Source organism: Gnatocerus cornutus, chromosome 2, assembly GCF_029298725.1.
Source record: "Gnatocerus cornutus isolate USDA-ARS CGAHR chromosome 2, icGnaCorn1.1, whole genome shotgun sequence".
NCBI classification, from domain to species: Eukaryota; Metazoa; Arthropoda; class Insecta; order Coleoptera; family Tenebrionidae; genus Gnatocerus; species Gnatocerus cornutus.
Genome location: NC_142234.1, coordinates 5,534,396 through 5,555,877, shown reverse-complemented (window position 1 = coordinate 5,555,877; position 21,482 = coordinate 5,534,396). Strand labels below are relative to the sequence as shown.

Below are 21,482 nucleotides of genomic sequence, written 5' to 3'. Positions count from 1 at the left end.
CAACAAAAGTTACACAAGGCAATCGAATTGATACCTCAGATGCCATAGAGATTCGGTTTTTCAAGATGCTCTAGTTTTAGAACTAATGTCTATTTTGATGTCAAATTTCAATCTATACAAACCATAAAAAGACACATTTTTTTCCATTTAAGAACATTTATTTAATATTTTGCTCATTCGGGTATTGCTTGGTGGTGTCAAATTTTAGACATCTCTTTCATTATCGAACACTTTAAATTTAAATAGCGTGATAGTTCAGTCAGATTGACATTTGAGATTGCCAACGACAAGTTAATATACGGCAAAAATCGCAAAATCTGCATTTCTATTGGGTACAGACTTGTATCGTAATGAAAATCTGTGCTTTAATGAACTTCATTAAAGTAAAGGTAAAGGACATCATTAAAATAGTTATTTCCGTCGACCGTTCATTATTGAGGATTATTAATGCACGATTTTTGGTTGAAAATCGTTCATTAATGAAACCCGAAAAGAGTACTGGTGCCTTACGCAGGAGCGGGTCAAGCCGCTCCAGCATTTGACGTTTAGCTGTCAAACTTGTGACGAGTATGGTGCATTAAAAATTAATATTTTTTACATTTTTGCAATGTTTGAGCATGGTAAACCTTAATATTCTTTTAAAAGAATGTTAAATATTCAATTCTGTATGGAATTTAATCAGTAAATTTATAGGGTTAATAAAAAATAATATAAAATAATTACAACCGAAAAATCAGATTTCTGACATTCGAGCACCCAAAGCGGAGTTTGTTTGCAAACGTGTGAACTAACATTTAATACTGTTTTAAAAAGTTGTTTTATCCACAACCTATTCATTATGAGCCCATAATACTACTGTTTAGAAACGTGTTATGGAGTCAATAAAACACTAGTGTTTTATATCGTCAAAGTGCAACATGGTGTATCTTAAAAAATCGCTAAATTGAAATGTTTGCGAAATCACCTGTGAAATTTTCATTTGTCTAGAGCTGTAAAACGGTTTAACTTCAAAAAATTCAGCGCAATAATCAAAACATTTTAAAGAAATCAATACATATTAAAACAGAATAAACAGTTTTTTATCTCTGCTGAAGACTTCAATCAATTTTTAGATACACCATTTTGCACTTGCGCCGACGATATCCTGTCTTCTTAAGACGTAATTTATTTTTATTAATAATAAAGAAAAACGCCAGCAAAAGACTTTATTTATTGTTGATGGTAAGCTTTTTAGTGTTCTCTAATTGTTAAACTCATATGTACTAGTGCCTGAAATCACTTAAAAATAGGGTAAACAAATCGAGCTAACGCTCTCGTGTCTACTATTTGTTTTCGTGTTTTATAGGCCTAATAAAACACTTATACAGAGTGTCCCAGAACGCTCGCACTTCCTTTTAATGAGAAATTCTCCATCAAAATCTGAGTAGACCGTCGTATCGCACGATGGTCCTTACAGTTTTTGAGTTATAAGCACTTTAAGTTGGCCAATCACAGGCTATTAAACGCTAGATAGCATTCTGTTGCTACGTTACCAGCGAACATTTTTCCTAAAATTGCACCAAGAAGCTCCGGAACGGTCAACTTTAAATGTTCGTAAATTGAATACTATAAACGCCTGAACATTGTGCGATACGGGAATCAACTCAGATTTTGATAGAGAATTTCTAATTAAAAGGAAGCGCGAGCGTTCTGGGACACCTGTATTTATACTGAAAAGAACGAGTCATTTTAAGTTTGATAAAACGAGTTTACAAATTAGGAAAAAAAATCATACATTAACTGCTCGGTTCATTTTTGCGGCCACCACTTGGACTATCACTTCTGAGCTGTTTCAATCATACCAAATTTTTAATTTTCAACTTGCGTCTAATAAACACCAAGGAATTTGCTATTTTCCTTAATTTTCTCAAAATACGTTTGCAACCACTTCTTTTGATAAGCGTGCATAAAACGTATCGCTTTTATTACCCAACTTGTTCGTTAAAGAAGTATTAAAGCAACAAGTGTTTTATACAGGTTTTTCATTAACAAATAGTCAATCACAAAATGGCTTTAATTGTTTTAATTTTAGGAGTATAAATATTTTCACAGTTTGCCGTCTATTTATGAACGCCCTGTAGAATTCAAAAATGGAAGTCGTAGTTTAAATCCCAGTAAGCGCAGAAAGGGACGAGATTTTTAAACTATAAATAAAACTCAAATCGTCTTCAGGATTTTTTTAAAGAGAGAATCACAAGAAACATTCCCTGGTTGTCAATAGCAACATGTGTTAAAAAGCCCTAAAATACGTTGCTATTGGCAATCGTTGAAAAAAGTTGTTTTTAATATTTGATAAATACATCTCTCGCTTTCTCGCTTTCGACGTGTTCGTGTCTTTTTCTAGAACATTCAGCTTATTTCCTTTTCATTTTCCAATTGATAAATACGAATCTTTTTGCTTTGATCCTAGCATTTAAATTTCAATTAATGCATTAATGAAATTTGTTTCCCAGCGTTTTATAAAATGTTTTGTAATCGGATGTGATAAAGGACACGCGAAAACGATTTGTTCGTTATAATCAGATTTTCGTGCTTATCGGTAAAATAATGCAATTTCTATAAGAATTCGTTCAATTAGATGTTTAAATTTTTAATACCAACTAATTTTGTTGAAAACGAATGACGAATCTCCAAATAAAAACTTAAAAAAACAATTTATCCCGGCGCATCCACCATTTTAAGAGCTTAAAATTTCTGTTACATTTACGCCTATTGTTGACTAATTGTATTTGACAGAAGTGTGTTAAAATTTAGAGCACCGACTCAACCATTGAGCAAATTATTCACAATGTCGTATCAGAGAAATTGCTACCCGACAAATGAAGACAAATTTCTTGCGAGCCCTTTTAACAATATGTCTATATTTGGGAGCTTTGCCAACTCCCGAGATTTGATCATGCAGGAATTTTTTTATAGACCTCATTTCAACCAGCGGCATCTTCTGCTCTTTAGCAGAATTATTCATTTGCGGTTCGTTATTTCCATGTCTACTCGGCAAATTTGCGTAAATGAAAAATGTGTGCGTCACTAATAAAATTTTATTTGTTGCACACATTCTCCTGATTAATGAATGCGTCTATTTTCAGCGTAGTGTGTTAAACGCATTTACACTAATGAGTTTTTTTCACTGATCAACGATCAAATCCGCAGTGTAATTCGCCATGACCGCTCTTGAAAGATTCAGAGTAACTGTGGCGGATAATAAAGCACTTATCAGCTTTTACACGTCATAATTTAACTTCCGTCCTGAAATTAACAATAGCAACGCTAGTCGGGGCGAAAAAAGTACAATGTAGCACTTACTACGTGCACAAATCGATCGGACTGTATAGCAAAATGTATGGAAATAACTTTATGTTTATTCAAACGAGCAGAATGAAACTAAAAACATTCATAGGCAAATACGTGGGGAGTATAAATTAATTCTTTTCAAATGAAAATAACCGAGGAGTTTGGACGGATTTATTTCTGTAACAAGACAAAGGAGTGGTAATTTTTAAGTTCACTGAGGGAGGACTGGTATTAATTATTTCTCCCTTTTCTTACATGTTTCTTTAGAGTGTCACCAATCGATTGCCCCCTTGGATGTACACTAAATACGTTTGTCGGAAAAATCGAAAATATGCGTCAAGATCAATTTACCGATAATATTTCTGTCACGTGTTAAATGCCAACACGCAGCTAGAAAAACTACTTCGGATATCTGTTATTCCGTTAACAATTTCATCGATTCCGGTCCTTCCGATTTATTAAAGCTTGTCCATGCAACAGAGTCGGGTATAAAAATCTAACACATCATTATTCCGACAGCGTGGCTCGTCCACTCGAATAAATCTGAAGATGAAAGGCTTTAAAATTTGTTGCACTATATGAAAAAAAACTTGTAATTTAATCCGTCATTCTCTATGAAATTCTTCGCATCTCGAAATACAGGAACGGGCCGTGACAGGTATGGACATGTAGTGTTTCAGCTCGACATTGTTGGTGATAAGCAAATATTGAAAGCAGTCTTGACGTTCATCCTACGTAATTATTAACAGGTCTTTCTGTGAGTGAGTGCTATTCTGATTTCTGGAGTGTTTGTAGGCGGTATACAAATCATGAGTCGAAAGGATGAAGGTAAGAAAAAATAAGAATAAGAAGAAAGAATAAGATGAAGCGAATTGACAATAGCAGAATACCTAAATTGTGTTGATGCAACTTTAAAACTACCAAAACCACATTGGAATTTTTGTGTAATAATTTAGAACTTTGGTACAATGAAGGAGTAACTCTGGACTACTTCTCTCGACAAATCAAATTGCTATAGGTATTGTTAAAATGACTAAAATAAGGGGTTTTAATAGAAAGTGCTATAAACTTTGACGTCATTTTAGAACTAAAAATTTGAATTCTTTGCTATAAACTTTTTACGTTCTACATAATGAAAAGGTTAGAATACCTGTAAAAAAGTGGCATATCATATTTTATTCCTGTAAAATTGTGAATTTTTTGTTTAAATTAAAATGCAGATTTTCTAGATCTACAGTATGTCCCCGAATTGAGTTCACAAGAGGGAAAAAAAGTTTATTTTCCATTTTACAAAAAAAATGACAAAGAAATAACATTTTTTGCTTATTTCAAAACAGATAAATCTGCAATAAAAGTTTCAAAATTATTAGTTTGTACTCTTAAAATTAATTTTTTCATTATTTTTATTTATTAAATTCTGAAATCGTATTAAATAATAGCAGGCTGTGGATTCACAATAACAAATAGTGCGTTAAAGATTAAAAAAAAAATTACCCAATATTGCGTAAGTATTAAAAAATTGGATAAGAAATGCAGTTGCATCTTTAACAATAAGTGAGAAAATTTGAAACAGTCTTAAAGAATTACGAGTTAGAATTGATGAATGTGCTGAAATAGGTAATGAGTCAATCAAATAGTGGAAATTGGTTTGAGTTAAGAAACAAATTTCATTCCTTTAACATTTTTTGCAAAACTAAAAATAAAAAAGTTCTTCGTTATTTTTTGTTTTTTTTTGATTTTAGAACACAGCTTGATAATATTAAAATTTTAATTAAAGATTTATTTATTTTAAATTAAGCAAAAAATATTATTCCTTTGTCATTTTTTTGTAAAATGAAAAATAACGTTTTTTTTCCTCTTGTGAACTCAATCCGGGGACATACTGTATAATTCTATGCTTTGGTCTAATAAATTAACAAATGAGTATAGGCTAGTTCACAAATTGTGTTGCTGCAACATTGCAAGATTAGTAAACATCAAAATTAAGATTTAGTTGACATGGCTGGAAGTTTTTATTGAACTCAAAATTAAATTTTTTTTTAAATTTGACGTTTTTGTTGTATCATTTAAAATTTCGGTACTATTGACGACAATCAAATGTGTACGGCAAAATTGTCTGGCGTCATTTTCACTTTAAATCATAGGCGTTCTTCTAATAGTCATTTATGACAATTAATGACAGTGGTTAATTAAAAATGCCTAGACATTTAACTGTAGTCGAAAAAGCAAGAGCTATTGCGAAATTAAAAGAAAACCAGATGTTGTATAGCTAAGATTAAATGTTTAAAGAAAAATCAAAGAGAACGCTACTCCTCAAAGTCTGATTTGCATAATGAAAAATAAGAGAAAAATCCATGACAACGAAAAAATCGTTCACATTTCGGTGTCACCAATAGTACAATTAACACAAACAAAGAAAATTTTCGAAATTATGTAACAGAATAAAAATTTGGTAAAAATGATGACGTAAGTGGGAATCAATAAATGTTGTATAAAAGAGCTCTCGGTTTGGCTCAGAAATTTATGCGCAACTTCATGAGGATGCTAGGATGTGTGGCTTAAGTCAGTAGTGAAAGCAAAGGTGCAAAATAAGTGTATGAATGCGAATAATTTCCAGGGTGCGTTCTGGATGAGCATAATATTCTGAACACTATAGTATATCCGGTGAGAGATTGGAAGATTTCGACAGTTGACATATAGGTTGGCAGCAAATTATGCTACAAAATACACTAAAAACACTAAATTCCTACGCGAAATGGGTTGACAGGGTTACAGTAATTGGGGTTACTTTGTTGTTTTAAATTTCGCGGCTATGGTACACTTTTTATTGCGTAGATTTAGTGACTTTTCTGTCATTCAAACTCTCACTGTACAAACTATAGTATGTTTATTCGAATGGGCATAATTTTCAGGATGAGTTCTGGAGGGGCATAATTTCCAAACCGCCGGCGCTGGTGTGCCTACTTGGATGGGCATAATTTCCAGGGTGCGTTCTGGACGAGCATAATTTCAAAAACGCCGGTGTGGATACTAGATCTAGGACTTTTACATCGATTTTTTATTAATATCGATTTCGCCAAAAAAACATCGATTTTTAATACATATATTTTTATTTTCAATGTACACTGGCGGCCTTTAATTTGGAAACACCAAAATTTTTCTAATGTAAAAACGTTGGTTACTTGTCAAGCTTGTCAATTTTATAAAAATAAAAATTTTATAAAAATATGCCTCGAAACCTTACAGAAGCAGCAAAAGTACGAGCCATCAGTAAATCAGAAGAAGGTTGGAGCTTAAGACGTATTGCAAGAGACCTAAACGTTAGCCACAGCTGCATTTCAAAAATCATAAAGAAGTGGAGATTACAGCATACAGTGGCACGTGCTAGAATTCCTGGCAGACCAAAAATTTCGACCAACGTGGAAGATGCAGCCTTGGTTGACCACATCGACCAGGAGCCTTTTTCAAGTGCTGTAAAAGCTCGCCAAGAAACTAATTTTCCAGGTTCTGTAAGAACCGCTAGAAAAAGAATTAAAGCAGCAGTTTTGGCTAATAGGGCGGCAGCTAGAAAGCCATTTTTAACTGAGGCGCATAAGGAAAACAGAGTCGGATTTGCTCTTCAGTACTTGAATGAAGGTGTAGACTTTAATTTTTTACGTTCAATGATAAAAAGGCTAACGATACTTATACAATAGAGAAAATTCAAAATTTCCAGTGAACTCGATTAGCTTGGTGTTTCCAAATTAAAGGCCGCCAGTGTATCATTAAAAATCGATGATTGGGGTTTCGATGTATGTATTTTATTTTACAAATTTGATTTTGGTGATATTTCGTTTGGTTGGTTGTCAACATATAGAACCAAAGCAGGATGGAATTTACTTGTCTTGCGGTCTAAATAAAGAAGACTGCAATTTAATTTAAGGGAGTTATATTTTAGAATTTTGTTTATTCTTATTAATCTCGAATTTGTTATTCAGGGTGCGGTATGGATGGGCATAATTTCCAAATTGCCGGTGTTTACTTGGATGGGCATAATTCCAGGGTGCGTCTGAATAGGTCCGAGTTGCTAACCAGCGATGGAGCAGAGGGTGGAACTCTGTAAATTATTCCGCGACTTCCCAGTTGAGCTAAACCTCGAATTCTATTGGTAGTCAAACGTACTCTTAAAAAAAATTAGTACGACCCTGTCATGAAGAGATTGATTTAGTAAATTCACAAATTTGAGTTTCGGCATAAAATCGAATTACAATTACAATTTTTTTCTCTACCCAAGTGGGATCAATCAGAAAACCTCGTGGGAATATGGAAATTGTTGCTAAACGCATTTGGAGACGACGGCGACGGTCGGAACAGCTGCTAAACTAGAGCTCATTGCCATCAGTCCGATTTCCTGTGCAAATTTTCAAAAATTCTTGGGTGTGAATAAGACTTTAAATGCGTTAGGGAACAAAATAATTTAATGTAGCGATTTTTGTTGTCAAAGTTGGGTGTATAAACCTCTCAAATTAATTAATATTCTAATTAATATAATATTTGGCGAGAACAGAGATTTAAAAAAAGATTTATTTTGGACAGGACGATTAACTTCTACGTATGTATCTCAGTTGCATCAAGGTCAAACTTTTGCTGCTAATTGTTGCCGACAAAAATTACTAGAGGCTATTGCCAACCTTACATTTTAATAAGTAAACCGATAGTTATAAGCTTATTATAGATGCCCAGAATTCTGATAAGATAGTCGCAAAACCTCTTAGGAGTGAAAAATTTGTAAAAAACGCAGTCGGACAACTTATCGCAAGTTGTTGCAAAAGACAGTTGAGAAAACTCTTATTAAAGACGCAAAGTTTGTTGCCAAAGGCAGTTGAAAAGAATTCTTGCAAGCGTAGGATTTGTTGTAAAAGAACTATTAAAAGCACAGAATTTGAATCTCTTACCAGCGTAATGTCTTGAAAACGACAGTTAGAAAAGTTGTCAGAGTCATAGGATTTGTTGAAAAAGTTGAAAAAGTCGCGAAGAAGCTCTTAGAAGCGTAGAATTTCTTGAACGACAGTTGGAAATCCTATCAGAAACGCCAAATTTATTGCAAGACAGTCGGAAAAGCCATTAGACGCTCTAAAGACAGTCAGTTGAAAAAGATTTTGCTGGTCCAGAGTTTGTTGGAGAAGAACGTCGGGAAAGCTATGAAGACGCGAATTTGTTGTAAAAATAGCTATGGAGACTATTGGAGGTCTCCGGAATCTAAAAACTCCAAAATTTAATATAAAATAAAACGGTTGGCTATTAGAAAGGCTTAAAGGTAAAATAAAGATATTTTTGGTTCGTCTTTGGAGATGATTTGCTGTGGAGTGAAAATTTCTGAATTACACTATTAAATATAAACTTAAGAACTTTATTTCAGTTAAAATTTGTCAATTGCAGTAAAACTGAATTTAGTCTACTAGCATTAGCCGACAAATTATTAAAACCAGAAAACATTAGATAAAAAAAACTGCACAAAATGGTAAGACAATACAAACACAGAAGGGATGGAAAAGTGACAATATTTCTTCGTATTCGTCAACAATAAGTGACAGTATATTGACGACACTTTATTTGAGATTCTGGAACTAAAAGAGTTGTTATTCTCCCTATTATCGTTCCTTCAAGCTTTGTTCTATCAGTTTTGTCTGTTTGGTAGTATCCTCGTTGTAAACACTTAATTAACTTTAAAAAATGACAACGGCCAAGATCAAATAACCAGGATAAACCAGCCTTCGATGTGGACGTGTTAATTATAAACTGACTATCGCGCATACACCTACCCCTTTGCTTTAACCGTAAAATTCACTCATTTCACAAGTGTCCTGCTGTAACTAAAAAATCTAAAATTCATGTGGACGTATGTGTCAAATGAGATTTGTTTATTAGCTATCAAATGAATGTTTTCACTGGTGCAAGAGAAGGCTGTTGAAATTTATAACGAAATCAAAATGTAAACGATATAAATTTGTCAATTAATTAGAGACAGCAGTATTAGGGGTGTGTTAAATTTTATCCATCAGAATTTTAAACCTAAATATAATTATCCGGTCCATTAAGCCGCACAAGAGGTTACCTTTGAAAGGTTAGAAAAGGTCGCACAGGCTTTTACTAAACGTAAGCGATGTGTGAAGTAAAGAGCGAATATTATTAAGCTCAAACATTTTATTAAATAATCAGGAAAGTAAACCGAATCAGATAAAGCACTTAACGGGCCACAATATGTTTAAAACGAACAATTCGATGCACTGAAATGTTAGTGTACAAAGCTTCTATTTATAGATTTTTCCAAAAATAGTGCGAATCAATTTTATGCTGTGATGGATCCTACCCAGTTCAGAGAAGCCTAAAAAGTTTTCCAGTTCAGCAAAACTAAAGCAAATAGCAGATTTAACTTTCAGTGATGTTAATGTAAAAGACAGCTGATTTTGGTGCAGTTATAATTCCTGTAGCCTTCACCAAAAGTTCATTTTAACTGCATACATGCAAGCAATGTTACAATAAATCACGGCAATTCATTGCAGGTGTCTGATGCGGTGGCGGGAACGTTTCTTACGTCAGTTTTCGAATGGCAGTTTGACGCAGATATTAAAAAAAAAACGACTAAATTTTCTAAAACCGTTGTGCCGTTTTATCACAATGCATCTACATTTTGTATCTAAAATTCGTAGGTAACGATTCCTATATTTTATCCATTTTAAGAAAATATGTATTATGTAAACTTTGCTTTTTAACCCGGCGCATCCACCTTTTTTAGTACGCGCAAAAATTTTAATTTTGAGCTTTACCGTTCTTTTTATCCAATTTTACGTGTTTTCTAATCCAATTACCGGTATGTTTGAAGAGATTTGATTGTTGGCAATAGTAGCAAATTGATTCATTAACAACACGTAGAGTAATTTCGACGTGTATCCATAACGGGTTCAATTGAAATCTTTGCTCGTTATGTATGTAGAATCTCTGCTATTTTTGACTTGAAAATGTGTCTACCGTTCAGTTTTAAAATAATAAAAGAAGTTCAATTATTGAGTTTTAATTTTCAAGTATTACAATTTGACAAATGGGTTCAAAAATAGAAGATCATCCGAATACCAATCAATAGCGCTACGAGATTGCAATCAACGGGTTTATGATTAATTTGAATCATTTGTTAGAGTGTAAATTTTACAGTAATTAAACAAAAACTTGGTCCATCTGGGTGTCGTGCAAAATGAGTCTAGTGATAGACACAATATTACAGGGACAAATATAAAACTGCGCTGATGGTTTATTAAAAACATTTCAGTTGCTACAATTGGTGCAGTCTCCATAAATTAAAAATTTATTTTCAGTGGACAATAAAACGAAGAATACAATAGAATTCCTGCTAATTTATATCGCTTGGTTAATGCGAATGCTATTTTACTTCAATTATTAAATTTGTACATAAAATACGCACATAACAATTTAAATAGAAAATGTTTCTCCATAAAATTGAATTCAAATGGTATGCGATAAGTCAAAATTTAACGTGCCCGTAAAATTGTTATTCATTTAATTTTAACTAAACTTTAGTTCCTACTTTTAACTAACTTATTGAATGGTTTTGGTCAAAACACTTTTCGTCGGCTTAGTGTTAAGTCCATTTTTGAACAAAATTTTCAATATCCAAATTTTCAAATCTTAGATTTAAAAAGAAATATGAGAATAATAAATATTACTTGACCTCCGTTCAGAAAATTCAAAATGGGCTTAGTAACTTAACCACCTAAGCCGACGTTTCTTTTTTTATAACTGGATGCTAAAAATTGTCGGTTTTTACCTGCGTAGACTAGAAACAACAAAGCATGAGTCCATAAGTGACAAAAAGGCCATTGATATCTTCCCAATGCCAAAACAAAAATAGTAGGTACATACCAATTTTTTACAAGACAATTTAATTTTCAATCATCCATAATTCAGTTATTTGATGACACGAAAAAAATGTTCACATTTATTATCTATGCGTGTAATTCTGGGCTAAATGAGCCATAATAACGTAAGTTGGCTTCATAAATAAGCTAGATATGACTAAAATAGGATTCTAGAAAGTCTTTTTTGGGGTGATTTTCAATATATTTTTTCAATACGAAAACGATGTCTAATTCTTTGGAGTTTACATTAATCGAAATTGCAGCTTGAGATATATTAACTAGCCTAATCTCAAATCAGTAGGTCAAATAGTTTATGATTGGCGATCAAAAAACTAAAAATTATTTTTTTTTATTAAGACAGATTTTTCTTCGATAAAAGTAACATTGGAGTTTTAAACATCGTAGAGATATTGCTATATTTCCTAGCATTCGAAATTTCAAATTCAAAATTAATTATCCAAAAGTTTAATCGGCCATACCTCAATTATTTGTTGTCGTACGATAATTTTGAGTCCGGTTTTTTAATATGCGTGAAATTCTGCGTAAAATGAATACCCTTTAACTTTAAGTTTGTTTCAAAAATAAGCGAGATATCGTTAGAAGTAAATTTACCTATAATATATACCTAGTTGTAGTCATAACTTCATAACATGTATTTTCGAAAAAAACTATTTTTAAACTTAGTAAAATGTAAGAGCGAATTTTTAGCAAGCAAAATGCGAAAAAAACGATGACAAAAAGCGCATCTTCTGTCTGTCGTAGTTTCCAAAATATTTCCGAACTTTTAGGGCTTCTGACGACAAGTCGAAATTTCAATCATCAATAACCCAGTGATTTGTTGACGTACAAGAAAACTTGACCAGTTTTAGATTATGCGTAAAATTCTGCGTCAAATGGCCCAAATAACGTAAATTTGCTTGACAAATAAATTAGATATTGACTGAAATAGGTTTTCAGAAATTCATCTTGAGGTGATATTCTAGTAACTTTTTCATGTCGAAAACGACGTTTAATCCTTTGGAATTCAACATCTATCAAAAGAGCAGCTCGAAATCTATTATTGCAAGTAAAATAGTTTAAGAGTGACGGTGAAAATGCCAAAAATTTTAAATTTTTCATCGATTTGAGTCGGATTTTTTTTGGAAATTATTACAATGCATTGACCCAGAATCCGTTCGAAATTTTTTCTACTTAACGCGATAGTAAATATTCTGAATAAATTTACCAAACAAAAAGGCGGCTAAAATTACATCTTTAACGTCACATTTTCAATAATATTTATGTTTAATTTTATTAAAATCCGTTTGCAAATAAGAAAGATATTGGACACGATAATTTTTATGATAATAGCTTCGGACAAATTGTACTTAAAATAACGTATGCAAAAAAATAAAAAGATTAAATTTATTGTCAATTAATAGTTTAATGAAGCTGGAATTTGGATAAAAGGTATACATACGAATAAATAATTAAATTTGAAATTTTTGTCCGCAAACCAGTAAAAATTTAATAAAAAGCAAGTTTATCCTCATAAAAGCTTTTACTACATTTAACACTATTACAGTTACTGATTTCAAAAGGACAGTTTACATCAGAAACATAAAAGTCTCAATAACTAGTCAGGAAATGTCAGAACACTTCTGTGAAACTGGTTTTTTGTGATAAAGAAATTTAATCCTTTGGATATTCGACAAAGGAGTATATAAAATGTAGGCGGCAACAAAAGCTCCGTCACACTATGCATCCAATTAAAATAACAAACAGAGCTTTTACCATACAATCGAATTGAAAAAAGTAGGTCAAATTTATAGGACCATATTTAACCGGTTATCGACTATTTTTACTATTTTTAGGATATTAAAATGTGGTAGAAAAATATCTTCGACTTGACCTCTTCACATTTTTTATGAAAATCCGTAAAAATTCGGCATGAAGAAACTCTCTGGAGAAATTTACCTGCGTTACTGTTTTTTCATGTACTTTGATCAACTGCTTGATAGGTCTCAGAACTTCGAATTTTAAATATTGTTTCTACAGTCTGAAATAGAATGACCTTTAACCATCAGAAAAATTTATCGGAAAGCGGTGAATAATGCAGTCCCAGAACAATGGAATTTTAGATACTGGTATCGCGAGCGAAGAAGAAAAACTTGGAAGGAGAGGATCGTCCTTGGTAATTATTTTCCGATAATCTATTAAAGCGAGACTATTGGCACGGAGAGGGCTAATCGGATTTTTAATGCATGGGCGTGAATGTAAACCACCTCATTGAAATAAAAATGCTTGTGGCAAAAATTTTCTTCACTGTCTCGTTTTGATGAATTTAATTTCAGTCAGCGGCGGAAGTGGGGTACCGCAGTAATTTCGTCGTTAATTGTGCTATCTCGTGATGGTCTTTGCAAAACCGCTAATTACCTTAATTCCGCTGTAAAATCAATTAAAAGATAGAAGAAAACATTTTTAACCGAAACACATTTCACCACCGAACTGAACAAATAACCGCCAACTACAACAAACTCTTCGATCAATCCTTATTATTAAGTTTCGTTCGTTTATTATTATTATCGATTGTGAATTTTTCCTTCGTTTCACTCCGATTATTCGTATGAGGGCTCACTTCGAATTACCCGCGAACGCGAGCTTCAACACGCGAAAACTTTCGCACTTGCCGAAGTTGGCAAAGAGAAGGAAAAGAATTAGTATGAGTGACATCGAGGCTGGCCGTGATACAATGCAGTATCAGTAGTGGTTGGTAAAGGGGTGACGGAATACCACGATATGGCACGATAGTCGACGATCGGCCGCATGGCCAACTTGATATATTTGTTTTGTTCTTAAGTTGACTTGTTTAATGGCCAAAAATGGCGCGTTTTTGGGACCACGCCAGACTTTTCCTAGTTTTTCGGCAGTTTTCGCCCACGGACAAGTTTACATAAATCTTACTGGTTTTTCAGACATGGCGCCGACATGACGTTATGGGTGTTATTGATTTCATTAATATTTATTTAATGTACGTAGAGTCATTGTACTTACTGATAAACTCATTCGATATTTTTTTACACTTTCGTTTTACTTGATCTTGACATTTTTTATTCGATCATTTATCATTTTGTTCCTATTTGCACGAATGCAAAATCACGTGTTATGCGATATGTTATTCCAAAACTTTGTATGAACGCAGCATAATGAGCACAAAGTTGTTGTAACCGGACCTTTACTTTTGTCGGATCTCTGATCTGATATGATGAGGGGAGTTGAGAGCGTTCAAGCACGTGGTGTTTAAGCTCGGAAAGCACTTGAAGGGTTTCATTTGGTCTCGTCTACACGTGTTGGCCTTAGCTGTTTATAAAGTCATTAAAAATCTTTTGATAGCAATTTCGTGATTTGTAGGAAGCGCCAGTAGTTTTTCCAACGAATTCAAGGGACGAAACTAGTTAAAATGAAGTTGGACATATAAAATAGACACAATTTTTTTTAAAGGAAAACATTGACAATGCTGCTCAACAGTTTCTAATAGAATTTTTTATTCGAAAGTTTTCGTAACTAAGCAACTAATAAATACTAAGAGCTGTACAGTGTTGCAACAATGAAAAATTTTCTACAAAGCGAAGAAATGGTACTTTTACATGTTGGAACTTGGTTTTCCTAATTTGTATTTTAAAGATTCCCATATTGCTATGGAAACAAAGTTATTATAGCATCGCGTATCAAAATGGGATATTATAGCACTAAAAACGAATGAGGAAATAGCGAAAATAGCCCTGTTACAAGAACAAATTAGAAAAAATAGTATAAAAACCTCGTTCATACGGCCATTAAGGCACTCATCCATTATAAACTTGGATTCGTGCTTTAAAATTTGCCTTATAAAACTCGGTGTTTTTCCCTTTTTGACACAGAAAATTGTTAACAGTAAAATCTAATCTCTAACAATAAAATTATTATAAAAATTTTTACCAAATACATAGATTTTGATTGATTAAAAAAAAAAGCTTTTATCTAAGTTAAAAAAGCACTTATTTTGTTTTGGTTTTCACTTTTGGTCTCAGGAAAGAATTAGCTGCAACATGGTAATTTAGACATGGAAATTGACATCTTCAATACAAGGTAGCTATACACTAATAAAATAAAAAATTAAGCCCCAGTTAGCAGTGTCCTTGTCCTACCCAGTACAAAGTCTCATATAAGTAGCAGATCCGTAATATTTTGAGAAGAATATCAGATGCAGAAAACATCTAAAACAATCAATTTGAATGGGCGCATTAGTTTATTGTAATAACAGTGAAATAAGTACTAGTTAAGTAATGATGACAAAAAACAAATTTGCAAATTGAAGACGCTTTGGTAGGTGGCCACAATTGTTGACGGACTCTGTGCAGATAATAAATTATGAAGAACAGATTACATGCCTGCAAATACGTTCAATTCAGGTTCTTGTAAGTACAGTGCATGTAAGCAAAGTTTTCAGGGACCATTTGCAGGAGACAAATTTTCAAGGGAAACAAACTGACCGGGGACAAAAAATCGGAAAAGAACTGTCCGCAAATCGAATTTTCCGGCATATTTCGGAAGGTTCTTTAGACTTTTTTGGCAGAACGCCGAAACTAAAAACTCGATGTCAATGTAAATACAGTAAACCCTCATTCAACATTCGCGGGGGTTCAGTTCCAACTTTTAGACGCGAATGGTAAGTCTATTAACTTGTGTAAATGGAAGGGTTAAGTTCAAAGAAAAACACCATGTAAACTAAAAAATTAAATTGAATTAGAAAAAAAACATAATTGATTATATACAGTATATAACAATATTTTGAAAACCTACACCGATTTTAAATCTGTCTAAAATCTTAATTTTTTCCCAAGGGAAAGGATTTTTTTCCATTTAATAAACTTCAGATCTGTTAAGTCGACAAAAAATACTAATGACAACAAAAAAATGAAACGCACTTTGGCCAACAACTCATACAATTGTTCCGAAAACATAAAAATCGTATGATGTGGCCGTAATAATAAGATTTAAAAAAAATAAATGTAATGTTTTGTTTAATTTTTATAGTGTCGAGAAAGTGAAGTTTTGTTTTTTTTTAGTTCTTAGAAGCATTTTCGTTCCAGGATTTTATTTACCCTTTCAAGGGGGTCGCGAATGTTGAATTCGCAAATGTCGAACCCGCGAATGTTGAGGGTTTACTGTATAACAAACTCATCGAAACGTAAAATAATTCCAAAAAATTTTTACTTCTGGAATTAAATTTCTACTCCTCAATCCACCTTTTTATTGTTGTTCATGACCTTATAATAATGTAGAGTGAAAGTAGTGCGCAACTTTTCGGACACTGTGTATTTAGGGGAAACCAGGGTAATGGGAGCGTACTAAGGGAAAATGTTGATAAAAACAACATTTGTTAACATTCTTATAATTTTTAATTAGGAACTCTTACATTAATTATTTAAGTATATTTCAATCACAAATATAATAAATTACAGTCATAGGTTGAGGTCCAATAACAATTTTACAAAAAAAAGTCAATCGCTCCCTTTATCCGACACATGCGGCTAATGAGAGCCCACTTAACGTTTTTTGGGAAATTGGGCCATATATACTCTGGCCCGAAAATTCAACTAAACATACTTTAAATGAGATCTTAGTTATTAATGCAATGAACTATTTGTAACACAAATAAAAAATAAATATAGAATATAACTTCATGCTTACCTTGGCGCTGGCAATCGGCAGTTTTTTATAAGCATGGAGCGAAAAACACACAAGCGTTCTTCGTGACTTAACGGATGGCGCTAACAACTTGTGTTTTTGGGGCGAAGTTTAACGATGGTTGACGGAAGCGACCGAGTGCTTACAATCGCGCAAATGTGCCTACTTTTCCTTGTATTACTATCGCTCCCATTACCCTGCGTTCCCCTAAATAAATACATTAAATATTCGAGAAATTTGTCGTATCTGTTTAGATAGCGCACATTGACAAGAAAATTGGCTCACTTCAAATGAGTATTCTAGTCAGAGGTATAAAATTTTGATTTCCATGAACAAAGACAATTTATTTTTTATTAAAAAAACGAGAATTTCAATATTTTCTTTGAAAGCGCTGCACCTAATTTGCAATATTTTTTAATAAGCCAGTTTATTAGATTCATCATATTTTCTATTAATTTTGATCGCTAGAGGCACTATACAAACATAATACTTTGTTAAAAAATACAAAAGCAACTTGATAACCGAATCAACTATTGCAAGCTCTCCAGATTATTGATTTATTCGGTTTATTAATAAAAACATTTTTGCTTAAAAAAGAAATATCCTTATTTACTTTTGGCTTCTTAATTCATTTCCTTTGATATCATCTTTTTCTTTGAATACCCGCTGAAGATTTTGGGTTGCTTAGATGCTTTAACTGCTTTTAACTCTTTGCAGTCCAAAAGTTTTCGAATTTATATTTTACAAAATCCCCGAGCATCGCAGGTTTGTATTAAAAATGTTCAAAATGTTCAAAATAAAAAATTATAGATTGCAAAATTGGCATCCAAATCCTCAAACACCTGTATATGGTTGGTACAACACACTCCACTTGGTTGCGACCCATGATCATTCGATGTAAATCGTCAACGAATAAAAATTAATAAATCAAATTAAGATTTTATTTCTAGTCCTTCGATCAGTAACTCACAACAAAATGACGAAAAATCCACAAATAATATGAGAATGCATTTTACAAAAAAATCTCTTTTTATATAAACTTCTAATTATAAAAGTAAAATTTTCACACGAGATTCCTTTTCACATATCAAGCCATTCAATAAAACCCGCTACGATCACAGTCACACATGGTATCTTGCACATGGCCCCAATCACCCTCTTACCTCCTTAACCAACATACAACAGAGGGTTTTGAAAGGGTCTAACAGCTGTTCGATTGGATTTAGCGGCATCAGTTTTCTTTAGATTCTTAATTAAAACACGCATTTGTGAAATTAAAAAAATAAACAAATTTACTAAAAATTCTTATGTAATGTGATTCCATGCTAAATGTGATTTGATAAGATTCTAATTTCTTAATACTTAATTCGAACGTGAAGCAAATATGGGAAAACGAACACATTTAAAAAAATCATAGCTGGTAATATGAACAGCTTCGTTTTTTGCTCAATGACAAATGGCTAAATTTTTGTAGGTGGCAAATTTAAAATGCGCCTTCGTGATTGGTCTTTTAAACTCTTGCAATTCCTGCGGAATGTCATACAGGAGCATTGTCAGATTGTCACCAAATTGTAGGAGCATCAGCAATAAACTTGTTTTTGTTGTTTTGTGTGCAGATTAGCAAGTATTTCATTATAACTTTATGTATTTCATTATTATATTTTCCGATTATTAATAAAATTGACAATTAGTTGTGGAGTTCTATTAATCAAAATAAATATGTATCCACTACAGATATTTAACTTATCCATTTCAAATTCTGCTGATATTTAAATTTGCTCCTTTGTAATTAGTATTAAGTAGGTAGGTATATTCTCTGCAGGAAAATAACTTCCCTAATAGCACCAAAGTCGGAAATGTATAGAAACCATATTGTTTTAATATAGGATTAAATACCTACACAAAATTTAACCGGTTAGAACGCATCAAGATCTCCAACTTTTCTAGATATTTTTTTCCGTAAACGCATTTTGATTTTCGCCTTTTTCCGCCCTTAATTTGGACAGCCGTTCGATGTCTCTAAACAAATTCACTTTCATTTCCGCAACGAGGTTTTTTGATTTAAACCGTATTACAACTTTTTGTCACAAAAACGACTGATGAGCTGTAATTTAATTAAAAACGCTCAGTTTGTCGTGAATTTTCAGTGTCAAAGTTATCAGATCGTTCCTAAAGTGCAAAAGGTGGTACAAAATGGTTTATACCAACATGGAATACACGGAAATGGTGCTTCCCTATGGGGAAGAAGAAAAGGAGAAAATGAAATAGATAATATGACAAAATAAAGAACGTCATAGAATAAAGGAAATTTCAATAGAAAAATTAATAGTGACTTTGGAAAATAATGAGATTATGTACTAAGATTTAAAGCAAACTATACATTTTTTGAATTTGTTATTTATTCATTGTTATTCAATATTACGTTCGTTCAAGGCATAGGGCGCCTCCGGATAATTTTTTGTTTGCTCAAGAAAAAGGTGGTGATTAGCCATTTGAAAATTACGTATTAATCTGTTTATTGAATTCAGTTGGGTTTCGACTTTTCGAGAAGAGAGTCGTTTTGATTGTGTGTGTGCTGTTCTGAGAAAAATTTTTGCAAGGTAGGTGGTAAATATTCGTTTGGTAATTTTAGTGCAACAGCTATGAAATGTGAGGAAATTATTAGTTTTTAATTGTACATTGACTCTGGCAAATTGCAGCAATGTAGATCGAAAGACACAAATTTTAGAAATTTTTATTTTCAAGGTGAACCCGAAATATGAGAAATTCACCCTTAAAATTCGTAAATTTGGTAATTTTAGTGCTACAGCTATGGAATTTGGAGAAATTGCTAGTTTTAAATCTTTTATTAACTCTGCCAAATTGCAACAATGTAGATCAAAAAACACAAATTTTAGAAATTTTTATTTTTAAGGCGAAGTCGAAATATAAGAAACCTTTCCCTATAAAATTCGTAATTTTGGTAATTTTAGTGCTACAGTTTTTGACTTGTTTTTTTTTACGCAGAATACGTAATTGATTGAGCTGCATTGTTCCTAATTAGTGAAAGGGCAGGTCAGTTACAAATACATTGGGAGTGATTTAAAAAAAAGAGTTAAATAATGGTTATTTAATAATGCCCGTAAAGCCATTATTTATTTAGTTGTGCTCTGAGTTTTGAGAAAGAAAGACGTGCTGCGGACTCGAAATTAATTTTAGTGTGTTTTACTGATTGCCAGGACTTAAAGGTAGGACTTGTACGATAGTTTAAAAGTGACCGTGTATTGTTTGTACATAAATATTCGATGCTTTTACTTATACGTATTTATTTGTTGCAGATATCATCCTAACTTTGGAATTTTCACTCGAAATTTTGGATCATTTTGAAAAATATAAGACAAAGGATTAAGGTAGGACAATTTAGTTGTATCATTGTTGAATTTTTACACCATTTCCTCCACTGCGTAAATTTCTAGATTTAGCCGTTTTTGTTCAAGAGATTTATTTTTCTTATAATCGTTTCTGAAATTTCCTTCTTTCTGTGACGGTCTTCGTTTTGCCCTTTTACTACAATTTTTTCCCTAATTAAAAGTAGTTTTGAAAATTCTACCCTTTTATTTGGTAAGACCCGATTAACGAAGCTAAATGGGGTGAGAGTCACCCGAATGTTATTTATTTTCTCCATTCTGCATTTTTGTCGACAAGAATTTCTGACATTTTATCTCTTTAATGTTAGTCTCATTATTTTCCAGAGTTACTAATAATGACTTATTTTTTCTATTGAAATTTTCTAGTTCTACTCTAATTCCATTGATTTCGAGTGCCGAAACTTTTAGTGCGCGAGATAGTTCAATTCAGTTTTAGTAGTGTGTTAAAAATAAAATTAAAATCGTTCTTAAAACATAGTGAGTGAGTGGTTCCTGGTTCCTACAGGGGGAAGCAGAGGTACGAACTTGACGATACACCACGTGGCCTGGATTAAAGGGTAAGTTATTTCATATCTCCTAAAATGTATAAATACTCATAATTATTTCTTTAATTACAGCTGCCATGATCTGGGGTTGTTGGGCGTTTCCGAAATTGGTCATCGTCGTTCGCCACTGTCAAATTTCTTCTTTTGTACATCATCGTAAATTCGGAAACCGCGTCTTCCGCGAGTGTTGAAATTCAGAATCGAGTTTCGCAAAACAGTGCCGAAGTACTTTTAGTGCGCGAGATAATCAAATGAAAGTCGTGCGAGTGGTTCCTGTTCCTCGAGGGGGATGCAGTGGTTGGAGCGCGACGATACGGCTTAGGGATCGGGATTAAAGGGTAAGTTAACTGCTAACTTAAAATTGTTGGTTCAAATTTCTAATAAAAAACTGATATTGCAGTAGGTCCGTATATGAAGATGATGGCGACGTTGGACCCAACAAGCTAGGATTTTTTCCATTCGGGTGACGGGATTTGAACGACGATGACAAAATCAAAAGTAAACGTAAGGTACTCAAAAAAAAACTTATTTTATAAATATATCTAAGTCCGGACCTGATGCAGCAAACCGGGCAATCAAGA

The 21,482-nt window shown here is 32.8% G+C and overlaps 1 protein-coding gene across 9 annotated transcripts in view; it reads right to left on the bottom strand.

The window, feature by feature from the left end:
• The window catches only part of Sh (Potassium voltage-gated channel protein Shaker), a 220,172-nt gene that overhangs the window by 52,420 nt on the left and 146,270 nt on the right, over window positions 1-21,482 (bottom strand). For 2 of the 9 annotated variants that reach the window (XM_088050408.1, XM_088050409.1), the window contains exon 1: window positions 13,656-13,945. The exons of the other annotated variants lie outside the window; for them this stretch is intronic. The gene's annotated coding sequence lies outside the window, so the exon portion shown is untranslated. Of the gene's footprint in view, window positions 1-13,655; window positions 13,946-21,482 lie in introns of those variants that run through there. 9 annotated transcript variants of the gene reach the window in all.